The sequence below is a fragment of the Macaca nemestrina genome, chromosome X (assembly GCF_043159975.1).
Source record: "Macaca nemestrina isolate mMacNem1 chromosome X, mMacNem.hap1, whole genome shotgun sequence".
Lineage (NCBI taxonomy): Eukaryota > Metazoa > Chordata > Mammalia > Primates > Cercopithecidae > Macaca > Macaca nemestrina.
Window position 1 is genome coordinate 143,378,320 of NC_092145.1, and position 12,148 is coordinate 143,390,467.

At 42.1% G+C, this 12,148-nt stretch overlaps 1 non-coding gene across 1 annotated transcript; it reads right to left on the reverse strand.

The window, feature by feature from the left end:
- Positions 1 to 11,725: 11,725 nt before the first annotated feature.
- Positions 11,726 to 11,829, reverse strand: LOC112426019 (small nucleolar RNA U13). The gene has a single exon (XR_003017264.1). It is a non-coding gene; the product is annotated as a small nucleolar RNA U13 (small nucleolar RNA).
- Between the last annotated feature and the right edge of the window lie 319 nt (positions 11,830 to 12,148).

A 12,148-nucleotide genomic window follows, 5' to 3' on the forward strand; every position in this document is an offset into this window, starting at 1 on the left:
GAAATTATGTCTGTAGCAGATGATGGTTGATTCCCCTTCCAGATTCCCTTCACCCAGCCAGCACACCCAGTCCCCATGGCTGTGGATGTTAACTGCTCACAGGTGCACCCTGCTCTGGAGGATTTCCTGTATATCACAGGGTCCCACCTGGAAGATTATATCCCCCAAGAAGGGAAGCCCATGGCCAACGACTCAATGGTAGGGTGCAAAACAAACCCTCACAAAAACTCACATTCCAACACTCTCTATGGCATCAGGCTGAGGCTGGCCTTCTCCTGAATCCACATCTTTGCTTAGATCCTTCCCCTGCCACCTCTGCTTCCTTCACACTTCACAGGTTTCTCCTGGGAGCATTCTCTTACTAAATTATCTGCACTGAAAATTCCCCACCTCAGGTTCTGCTCCTGGGATCCTGATCTAAGGCAGTGTCTGTTGCCATTTTTCTTTAATTAATAAGGAATAGAATTTGTTGCATTTCTCCTTTGGAACAAACCACCAGAAAACGTTCCCATTTTAATTAAGGTTAGTAGAAATTAGAGGGGCTTGCTTATAACTCACACAATATATCATCATCCAACTAGACATAGCTAGCTACCATGTTGGTTCTGACCAGTGTAACATACTAATAATTTTAACTGCTAATCATAATTTGACCCTCAATTGGCCAGTACATAAGATAAGATGCATAAGAGTTCTTAATATTGAGGCACAAGTTAATGTGAAGCATAAAAACTAGAATAATTATGATAATCTCCTCTAGATCAGTATTCAACTGATCAAAATCTTATGTACTCATCAGGATGTTTCTGGTACCTCAATAATTAATGTTAAATTTAGAAAGTATACTGATAATTTTACCATTTTGCATTTGCATTAAATAAAAACTTCACACTGTGATTTGTTATGCTCATAGAAAATAGCATTAAAACTTTTATCCTGGAGGGTGGAGCAAGATGGCCAAATAGGAACAGCTCCAGTCTCCAGCTCCCAGCGCGAGCGACACAGAAGACGGGTGATTTCTGCATTTTCACTGAGGTACTGGGTTCATCTCACTGGGGAGTGCCGGACGATCGGTGCTGGTCAGCGGCTGCAGCCCAAACAGTGAGAGCCGAAGCCGGGCAAGGCATTGCCTCACCTGGGAAGCACAAGGGGGAAGGGAATCCCCTTTCCTAGCCAGGGGAACTGAGACACACAACACCTGGAAAATCGAGTAACTCCCACCCCAATACTGCACTTTACCAAGGGTCTTAGAAAACGGCACACCAGGAGATTATATCCCGCACCTGGCTGGGAGGGTCCCACACCCACAGAGCCTCCCTCATTGCTAGCACAGCAGTCTGTGATTTAACTGCAAGGCAGCAGCGAGGCTGGGGGAGGGGCGCCCACCATTGCTGAGGCTTAAGTAGGTAAACAAAGCCGCTGGGAAGCTCGAACTGGGTGGAGCCCACAGCAGCTCAAGAAGGCCTGCCTGTCTCTGTAGACTCCACCTTTGGGGACAGGGCACAGCTAAACAAAAAGCAGCAGAAACCACTGCAGATGCAAACAACCCTGTCTGACAGCTTTGAAGAGAGCAGTGGATCTCCCAACATGGAGGTTGAGATCTGAGAACGGACAGACTGCCTGCTCAAGTGGGTCCCTGACCCCTGAGTAGCCTAACTGGGAGACATGCCCCACTAGGGGCAGACCGACACCCCACATCTCACACGGCAGGGTACACCCCTGAAAGGAAGCTTCCAAAGCAAGAATCAGACAGGTACACTCGCTGTTCAGCAGTATTCTATCTTCTGCAGCCTCTGCTGCTGATACCCAGGCAAACAGGGTCTGGAGCGGACCTCAAGCACTCCCCAACAGACCTACGGCTGAGGGTCCTGACTGTTAGAAGGAAAACTAACAAACAGGAAAGACACCCACACCAAAACCCCATCACTACGTCACCATCATCAAAGACCAAAGGCAGATAAAACCACAAAGATGGGGGAAAAGCTGGGCAGAAAAGCTGGAAATTCAAAAAATAAGAGCACATCTCCCCCTCCAAAGGAACGCAGCTCATCACCAGCAACGGATCAAAGCTAGATGGAGAATGACTTTGACGAGTTGAGAGAAGAAGGCTTCAGTCCATCAAACTTCTCAGAGCTAAAGGAGGAATTACGTACCCAGCGAAAAAAAAACTAAAAATCTTGAAAAAAAGAATGGAAGAATGGATAACTAGAATAATCAATGCAGAGAAGGCCATAAACGAACTGACAGAGATAAAAACCATGACATGAGAAATACGTGACAAATGCACAAGCTTCAGTAACCGACTCAATCAACTGCAAGAAAGACTATCAGCGATTGAGGATCAAACGAATGAAATGAAGTGAGAAGAGAAGTCTAAAGAAAAAAGAGGAAAAAGAAATGAACAAAGCCTTCAAGAAGTATGGGATTACGTGAAAAGACCAAATCTACTTCTGATTGGGGTGCCTGAAAGTGAGGGGGAAAATGGAACCAAGTTGGAAAACACTCTGCAGGATATCATCCAGGAGAACTTCCCCAACCTAGTAAGGCAGGCCAACATTCATATTCAGGAAATACAAAGAACGCCACAAAGATACTCCTCGAGAAGAGCAACTCCAAGACACACAATTATCAGATTCACAAAAGTTGAAATGAAGGAAAAACTGTTAAGGGCAGCCAGAGAGAAAGGTCGGGTTACCCACAAAGGGAAGCCCATCAGACTCACAGCAGATCTCTCGGCAGAAACTCTCCAAGCCAGAAGAGAGTGGGGGTCAATATTCAACATTCTTAAATAAAAGAATTTTAAACCCAGAATTTCATATCCAGCCAAACTAAGTTTCATCAGTGAAGGCGAAATAAAATCCTTTACAGACAAGCAAATGCTTAGAGATTTTGTCACCACCAGGCCTGCCTTACAAGAGACCCTGAAGGAAGCACTAAACATGGAAAGGAACAACCGGTACCAGCCATTGCAAAAACATGCCAAAATGTAAAGACCATCGAGGCTAGGAAGAAACTGCATCAACTAACGAGCAAATAACCAGCTAATATCATAATGACAGGATCAAGTTCACACATAACAATATTAACCTTAAATGTAAATGGACTAAATGGTCCAATTAAAAGACATAGACTGGCAAATTGGATAAAGAGTCAAGACCCATCAGTTTGCTGTATTCAGAAGACCCATTTCACATGCAGAGACACACATAGGCTAAAAATAAAGGGATGGAGGAAGATCTACCAAGCAAATGGAGAACAAAAAAAAGCAGGGTTGCAATCCTAGTCTCTGATAAAATAGACTATACAGCCATAAAAAAGGATGAGTTCATGTCCTTTGTAGGGACATGGATGCAGCTGGAAACCATCATTCTCAGCAAACTATTGCAAGAACAGAAAACCAAACACCACATGTTCTCACTCATAGGTGGGAATTGAACAATGAGATCACTTGGACTCGGGAAGGGGAACATCATATACCGGGGCCTATTATGGGGAGGGGGGAGGAGGGAGGGATTGCATTGGGAGTTATACCTGATGTAAATGATGAGTTGATGGGTGCTGACAAGTTGATGGGTGCAGCACACCAACATGGCCCAAGTATACATATGTAAGAAACCTGCACGTTGTGCGCATGTACCCTAGAACTTAAAGTATAATAATAACCAAAAAAAAACCTTTTATCCTACATTATCATTTTTAAAACCTTCATATATGTCATATATAAAAAGTACAATATAAATTATTAGCATCATGTCATGAAAATAGTTTTTGTCTATTTTGATATCTGAACATAGATTTCAATTTCTTCTGAATTTTGATGTACAGTCAGTCCCAGAACCACATACAAAATAATATGTCGATTTAACTTGTTGACAGTCTAGTTTTTATTAGATAAGCAATTTAAGGCCAATAAATAATGTCATTTTTTAAATAGGAAAATATTAAAATTTGTCTTTATAGATTATGAATAGTAGTAAAAAATTACATTGAGTGTGTTTCCTAGTAAGTTTTAATTACTTGTTTAATCACTATTAACCTAAAATTAAACAATATTTGATTAAAACTGGGTTTTTAAATTATTTACCCTACAAAAAGAAGAAAATGATCTTTTAATGTTTTAAGGAACTGGAAAGATGGCATTACTTTCAAAGGGATTCAAGCGTCCATAAAATGGAAATGCTGAGATAGCTGTGGGAGGAATGATCTGAGTAAGTATGATTGTTCTGCCATGAGCTCAATTTGCAGCTGTAGCATGCTTTGGGAACTTAATCTTTTATCATATTAGTAGATAATTAGATAATAGTTTGTAAGTATTCAAAAGTAGAACATTGCCCCACTCTTCCCTACTGTTTCATTGCACAGCCCTAAGGTGACCACTTTTGGCCAAAGACTACCTTGTTAGTGTCCCATAGCCTATGAAACCTTCCTCTGCCCTAGGACCTGTCTTCTTATACTGTGATTTTTTCTAAACAAGAAGAATTTGGCTTAACCCAGGGGAAAAAATGTGATAAGATATGAAATAAACCAATGATACAAATCTCTTAACTGTAGAAACCCTGAATTGAGTTTATGGACTCTCTAGTCCTAGAGATCTTTTACAATGACCTGTCTCCAAACTCAACATCTTGGTGTTTAAACATTCAAATACCTAGAGGGAAGGAACGGAACTAAATGACCCTTCTGATTTCAAGGTTGCATGTTTCCAACCACTGATGTTTTCAACATTAATCCATGCTGAATTCTTGCATGCTGGTTTATTGTTTTTAATGTTAAAACACATGAAATGTACACTGCAGATTATGTCCACACCAGAGGAATAAAGCAATGTATAAAATGAAGGTAACATGAGAAAACTGTTAGACTTGGGAGGTAAGAAAAGCTACTGAAATTGAGTTTCCATCTGGGCCAATTCCATCAGTTTTACAATAACTATGGCTTGGTTTTTCCACCCAAAACAGGATTCCGTCTTAGTAAAGTCCTGGAATCGGTATAACCTTTCTTCCTCCTTAGTCTTGTTTTCCTATGTATGCCACTTGAGTGGCTAAAACATAGAACAAATTGACAGGCTAGTCCATGCATCTTCATAGCTCTGCAAAATCCCTCTGGGCAATTCTTCATAAACAGAAGTATTGGCCACGTAAACATAGTATTTTAATTAAACATTGTATTGAGTTATAATACCTAACTTAAGTACTTTATATATTAATGTCAGTATCTATTTATTATATATGTTACAAATAGACAAAATCTAATTCTGTGCTATTGCACAGCGGTTTACTTTGCTGTTCCCTCATATTTTAAGAAACCCTGTAATGTATTTAAGAAACTGTCATTGTAAGGAGTTCTAATTGCATGACATTGGCCCTCTGTGGTTAGGGTAGCATCCCAAGGGTGGAGCAGGGGCTCAAAATTGGGAACTCTGAGAACCGCATTCTCTCCCAGTGATTTCAATGACTTAAAGCAATCCTTGGGCAAGTCACCCATCCTTTCTTTTCTCACTTCTCTTTCAAGTCATAATTCCCAGCTTCACATATGGCAGTTCTGAAAACAAGCCTCAAGCAAAGGGCTTGGTGATTCTGGGATAATATGAACCACCAAGTACTACTGCTATCCAACATGATGTTTTTCCTGGGAGAAAACAACTCCTCCAACCTATTACCCATCATTGCCTAAAAGGGTTTCCTTGGTAAACACAGCTGGAGGTTTGCCCATTTTAAATGACGCAAACAAAAATCCACCTCAAATCTCTGAAGTTACTCTTCTGTGGTCTAAGAGGATTATTAGGCAATAGCTTCCCAGTAACCAGTCTCGAATACATTCTTATTACCTATTTTCTTCTAGTGCCTACACCCACCTTACAAAACAATTTCTCTGCCCTCAGGGTTCACTTTTGGAGATTAACACATGTTGGTTCTTACCAGGGTATGGCCCCAACCCAACATGATGATGTGCTCTCTTTCTCCCACAAGCTACCACCATTCGAGGGCATGGGAATTCAATGTTCAATTCACGCAGTGAGGTTTTTAATTTTTCTCAAACTTTTTCTATTAGATGCAGTATGAGGAGTGTGGGGTTACCTTGGCCCTACTTCATGATTTAATACAGTTCTCAACCTTGGCTGAACATCAGAACCACCTGGCAAGCTTTAAGAAATATTTACACCTAGACCCCACCAAGAGGTTCTACTTTAACTGGTCTAGAGTATAGCCTGGGCATCAGGATTTTTTTTAACTCCCCACGTGTTTCTAACGTACAGCCAAGAATATGAATCAACTGGAGTAAGAAGACTTGATTTACATGCTGCCACTAATTAGCTACATGGCCTTGAGCAAAAGAAATACTCATTTATCCAACAGGTATTCCTCGACAGCTTCCTGTATACAAGACAGTGCTAGGGGCTTTATCTCCCAGCCTCTCAGATAAGTGAATTGGACTCAACAATTTATTCATTCATCCAGCAAGTAAGTATTGAGCACCTATTACCTACCAGGCACGTGCCAGGCACAAGGGATACAGAAGTGAACCAGATGGACAAAACTCCTGCCCTCATGGGCTTACAATTTATTTGGGGGAGGCATGACCACATACAAGTAGTGAAAAAGTGAACAGCAATGGCAGATAAAGAATGGGAAGGATGACGGGATGAACAGACCGGCAGCCACCATGCCAGCAGTGGTGAGAGTGGTGGAAGTGGGAGGAATGGAAAGAGGCAGATAGGTTCCAGAAACAGTCAAGGACTTAACATCACCAGAACATGGTAATGTATGTGACATAAGGGCTAGAGCATGAAAGGAGAAAAGGCCAATTCCTAGGTACCCAGATTGATGGGCCATTCACTAGGGTAAAGAATGTGGGAAAAGAATCTCAGCCACCCCAGGAAGTTGTGAGGGTGTAGAGCTCAAGATATATGGAACCGGAGGAATGAAACCAAACCCACTCTATCGGGCAGAGGAGGGACCTTAACTAAGAAATGCAATATCTCATATAGGTGGCCATCTCTCCACCTGGACTGGGTCTTTGCATAGAGAAAGGGGTGGCCATTAAAGAGTCCATTCTCAAAGAGCCAAGGCTGAGCAACTTGAAAGGGAAAAATGAATAGACAAACCAACTGTGATCATATAATGATGTGAGGTACCAAGTTCACCGTAGAAGAGCGGCCTTGCAAAGTGTGGAAGCACTTAGGGAAAGAATTCTTTCTCCATCTGGGTATAGACTATGTTGTCCCTGAGAATCAATATTTGTCCTTGGGTGATCTCTACAGGTGTATGTGTGTGTGTGTATGTGCATGTGTGTGTATGTGTGTGAGAGAGAGAGAGACAGAGAGAGCGCGCTGCCCACAGCTACTGTCAGACAAGCTGAAGAGTAAAGACATGCATCTGTCCCTCACCTTAGCGTGCAGGTCTTGAGAGAGAGAGAACAGATATATACCACCCAGGGGACAGGGCAGAGGTCCTCCCATTGACTAACTCACACTGGGGGAGGGGTCCTGCTGGGGGAAGAGGGATGCATCCTGGGGGTGAGAATGGTCCTAGTGGATGAACATTTCCAAAAGGGGAGAGGCAGAGGTGGAAGAAGGAAGGACTTCCACAGAGAGAGCTGACTTGAGGTGGAGGCGAAGAGCCAGGGCCAGGGCATGAACTGGGGTGTGCTTCTAAGAGTTCCCCTGTGACAGCTAAACACCTCAAAGGGTCCTGCGATTTTTCATCCTTCCCTTCACAGGTGGTTTTCCCTTTGATGTTACTCAAACCTTCCTCACAGACTGACAGACCCGCATCACAGTCTGGTTGTGTCGGAAAGGAAAGTGAGAGCTGGGACCCAGCAATCATCACTACACCCCACTCCACCCCCGCACCGCAAAACTCCCAGACATACCAAAGTGCAGGCCTTCTTAGGGCTCCAGACCTCCACCCACAGTGAAGTTCTTTGTGCCCCCTGTTGGAGCCGGAAGTAACATGTGACTCAGGGAATCCAAGAGACACCAGTGGACAACTTGGGAATGGATCGGGATTCAATGTGACCTTTTCTCAAATACCGTGCGGAAGCCAGCCCTTAAGAGTGAGATGGAAACTTCCATTTGGTTTACTGAGGCAAAACACCAGGCAGAGCGCCTGGTTTGGAGTTGGCATTCAGTAATTGGTAACCATTATGATGATTATAATTATGATTATTATGATTATTGAGATGCAGTTGCTGTATAGCTTACTGTGGCCTTAGATGATCTGGGAATGATTCACAGACGAAGAAGTCCTACAGGCTCAGGACAAGTATATTGTAATGTGGAGGGCTTGACCATGATAAAAAATCCAGCTCCATTTTTCTTTTCAATCACTGCTGTAGTCAAGGGAGACCAGCTGCAAATCAATCCTCATCCTTTAACTCCAGCAACTGAAGCTCATGCACAACACGTTGAGATCATAAGTCTGAAGATTTCTGAGAGGCTGTACTTCTTGCTCCAGAAAGGCTCATCCCTGCCACTGTGCCCCTTTGATGTTGTTTCTCTAAGGGTCAGGAGATGCCTCAGAAGGCTCGCTGTGCTTCACGCTAGAGGCCTAAGGAGGCCAGAAGATGCTGCAGGAAGTGAGAGAAAAATCAGAGCAAAGTAGGATGACAGGGCAGGATGGGGACGGAGAACAGGTGAAGATAGGACCAGTTGGGATCTTAACAGGAAACCAATGAATGATCTGAAGAGCATTCTTTTTTTTTTTTTAAGGATATATTCTTTATTCTGATTGTGATTATGATTTCATGAGTGTACACATATAAGTGTACAATTAATTTCTTATATATGTGCACCTTATTGAATAGCAATTATATTTCAATAAGGCTTTCTTGGAAAAGCTGTAAACGAATAATGAACTCTGCTTTTTTATTGTACTTATTTACTTATTTAATTTTTTTATTATACTTTAAGTTCTAGGGTACATGTGCACAATGTGCAGGTTTGTTACGCATGTACACATGTGCTATGTTAGTGTTCTTTTACTGAGGGACTAATTACACAATGGCAGCAAGTGGGCACAATGCAGGGACTCAGGACTTAGCAGCAGAGCTGTTACCACCCCTAGGCCCAAAGGAAGGGTGCTTACCAGAAGGAGAGAGTAACGTAGGCAGGTTTTCTTGAAAGAAGCAGTGACCTTAGGGCATGGGACAGTATCAGCCCAAAGATGGAACTGAGCAGAATAAATACCTAAATCTCACTGTCCTCCCACCCCCGACCCACCATATCTACTTCTGATACTCTCCCCAGTTCAAACTCATCTGAAAGCCTGTGGATTAGAGAATTCTGTTGATGTAATCCATGTAAATAAAGCTCATAGGCCACAGAGCAAGGTGGAGAAGAACAAATAGAAGATCCCTGGCACAGTAGAGGAGGGACATCTAAGGATTGGGATTGGGTTATTTGGTTTCTTTTTCTTTTCTTTCCTTTTTTCTTTCTTCTTTTTGGTCAAGAAGATAAGACCACAGGCCCATCAGCAGCAGGATAAGTGAAGTATAACTAGCCCAGAAATGGTGATGAGTTTATGTTCACCATCCAAACCCTCTCTTTTCCCCTGGGACAAAAGGCAAACCTCATTTTGGAAACAGTGATGTCTGGGAGCAGGAGTAGGAAGAGAAAACCCTAGAAAAGAAAACAACGATTTGGCAGTAAGACAATAGTAAGGAGTAGAAAGTGACTATACAAAGTGTAGGTAGCTCCTTAATAAAGGGGCCAAGCCTGGAAATCTAGGAGTCCAGTGAGGGGCAGGGAATGAGGTCCAGATGAGATACCACATTTGCCATCATAGTCCAAGATGCCACTTTATTTTCTTTTTACCCATCCTCCTCCTGGAAGTCATACAAACCTTTCCCTAATATGACTGTGTGTGTGTGTTTTCACTTGTCACTAAATGATTGGTATTCAACGAAATGCTTCTATTTTTGGGGGCATTAACATCTCTAAAACAAGACGCAGAAAAGCAGAGGGAGGCAGCTAGGGGCTGCATTTAATCTTCTCTAATATCGCACTGTGAAGGAAACCAGGGAATGAAAACATAGTCATTTAGAAAATGGTTGATGAGTCACTGATTGGCACAGGGTAGAGAAAAAGAGAAGTCATTATTCATTCAGAGTATGCCTGGTCTTTAAAAATAGGCTCATCACTCTGCTGGAGGGGGTGTCTGGGCTTTAGAGACTGAGGGGCATGGGCAGGGGGCAAAGGGCAGGGACAGAAACTGCCCAAGGCAGTCAGAGCCCCCTCCTCCATCTAGATGTATCTCAACCCTTGGAAACCCTCCAGCTCTAAGAAGCAGAGAGACAGCTTAATGCACCTTGCTCTTCCTGTAGCTCTTTCTTGAGACTTTAGTAATACATTTTGGGAAATTTCAGCTTCGAGGGAACCAGGCCAAGTAGAAGAGACGGCACTTTTTGTGACGATGTTTTTGCCAACAAATGCAACACTCCATTACTTGCAGAATTCCTTTGCTAGGTCCTGGACTACCCAGATCTCCCTGCTTTTGACCCCCTGTCGTTTATTGGCCATTCTATAATTTCATTTATGGAGGTGGGGGGGGATTTAGAATCTATCACATTAGAACATGGTGAAATATTTACTGGAGGGGGAAAATTAAAGGCCTGGGTAAGCAGACGTTTAAAGGTTGCCTGGAAATTTTGTTTCTGCATGTATTACAGGAAAACAAAACAAAATAAAAACTCTGCCTAGTAAGGATTTGCCTTTGCCTAATAGTTATTGGGCCTTAACATACATATCTGGCCAATGGGTGAGGGCTTGAACTGAAAAGAGGTTGATTGGTTTGCAATGGGAAGGGTCGAGAGTACATAACTTCAAGGAAGAGAAAAGAAATGGGGCTTTCATCATAACACAATAGTTAGGATGATGAAGTTATGATGAAAGGTGAGTGAAGAGGAATTTGGTTGAGTGCTATGAATGGAATTCCTTCTTTACATTTTGTGGATACCGCTGTAAACAATTTAAATAGGTTTTCAATTATTTTGGATTGTTAGAGCAGTGTATCTTCTGAATATGCACTAAGCGGAGGTGAACACTAGGGTGGCCCAGATTTATGCAGATTACAAAGGTGGCCAGGTGTGGTGGCTCATGTCTGTAATCCTAGCACTTTGGGAGGCCTAGGCGGGAGGATCGCTTAAGCCAAGGAGTTCAAGACCAACCTGGGCAACAAAATGAGACCTCGTCTCTACTAAAATTAAAAAAAATAATAACAACAACAAAAACAAAAAATGTAAAGTACATCCCTTCCATGCATATGTGTGCATCACACACATACATACAACTCCTTTATGCTACATTTTGGTTTGTTACTTACTTAGTTGTCTTTGCTCATACTAGGATAAACTTACCTACTCTAAGTAGGTACAGAAAAATAAAAGTCTGATTCTGGAGTGGAAAAAAAAAGTAGAAAGATTTTCAAGGCCCAAGTTAATCTCTGCCTGGAATTCTATTCTGAAAGGGCAAGAACAGCTGAGACAGAATCTTCTAACTTTCAGTCCTTCCATTCTTTGAGAAACTGCTAAGGTGCTGGAGGTAAAAGAGTGACTCAGTAGCCTGCATACCAGTGAAGGATGTTTCTATTTTATTGGGAACATGCAACTACAGTTATTTCTCATATAACATTATTTTAAACATTATTCTACGCACAACATAAAATTTTACTAATAGGCTCTTACATCCTTATTCTTCATCAGAGTAAATAGTAAGTAAGTTTTTTCACATCAGATGGGTAATGCACCAGCGTCGTAAGAAGGTTTGAGGGAGGCACATCTCACACACGAGCATGAAAACCCAATCATCATGCTTATGAACCACAAAAAAACTATGTACTTGAATGTTATATATATATATTTAGTTCCTCAAAATCCTGAACATGGGACATAGAGAGTAGAAGAAAGGTTACCAGAGGCTGGAAAGGGTAGTGGGGGGTTGGGAGGAGAGGTGGGGATGGTTACTGGGTACAACAGAAAATAGAAAGAATGAATAACACCTACTATTGATAGAAAATAGGATGACTATAGTCAGCAATAACTTCTTTGCATATGTTTAAATAACAAAGAATGTAACTGGATTGTTTGTAACTCAAAGGATAAATGCTTGAGGGGATGGATACTCCATTCTCCATGATGTGCTAATTTCGCA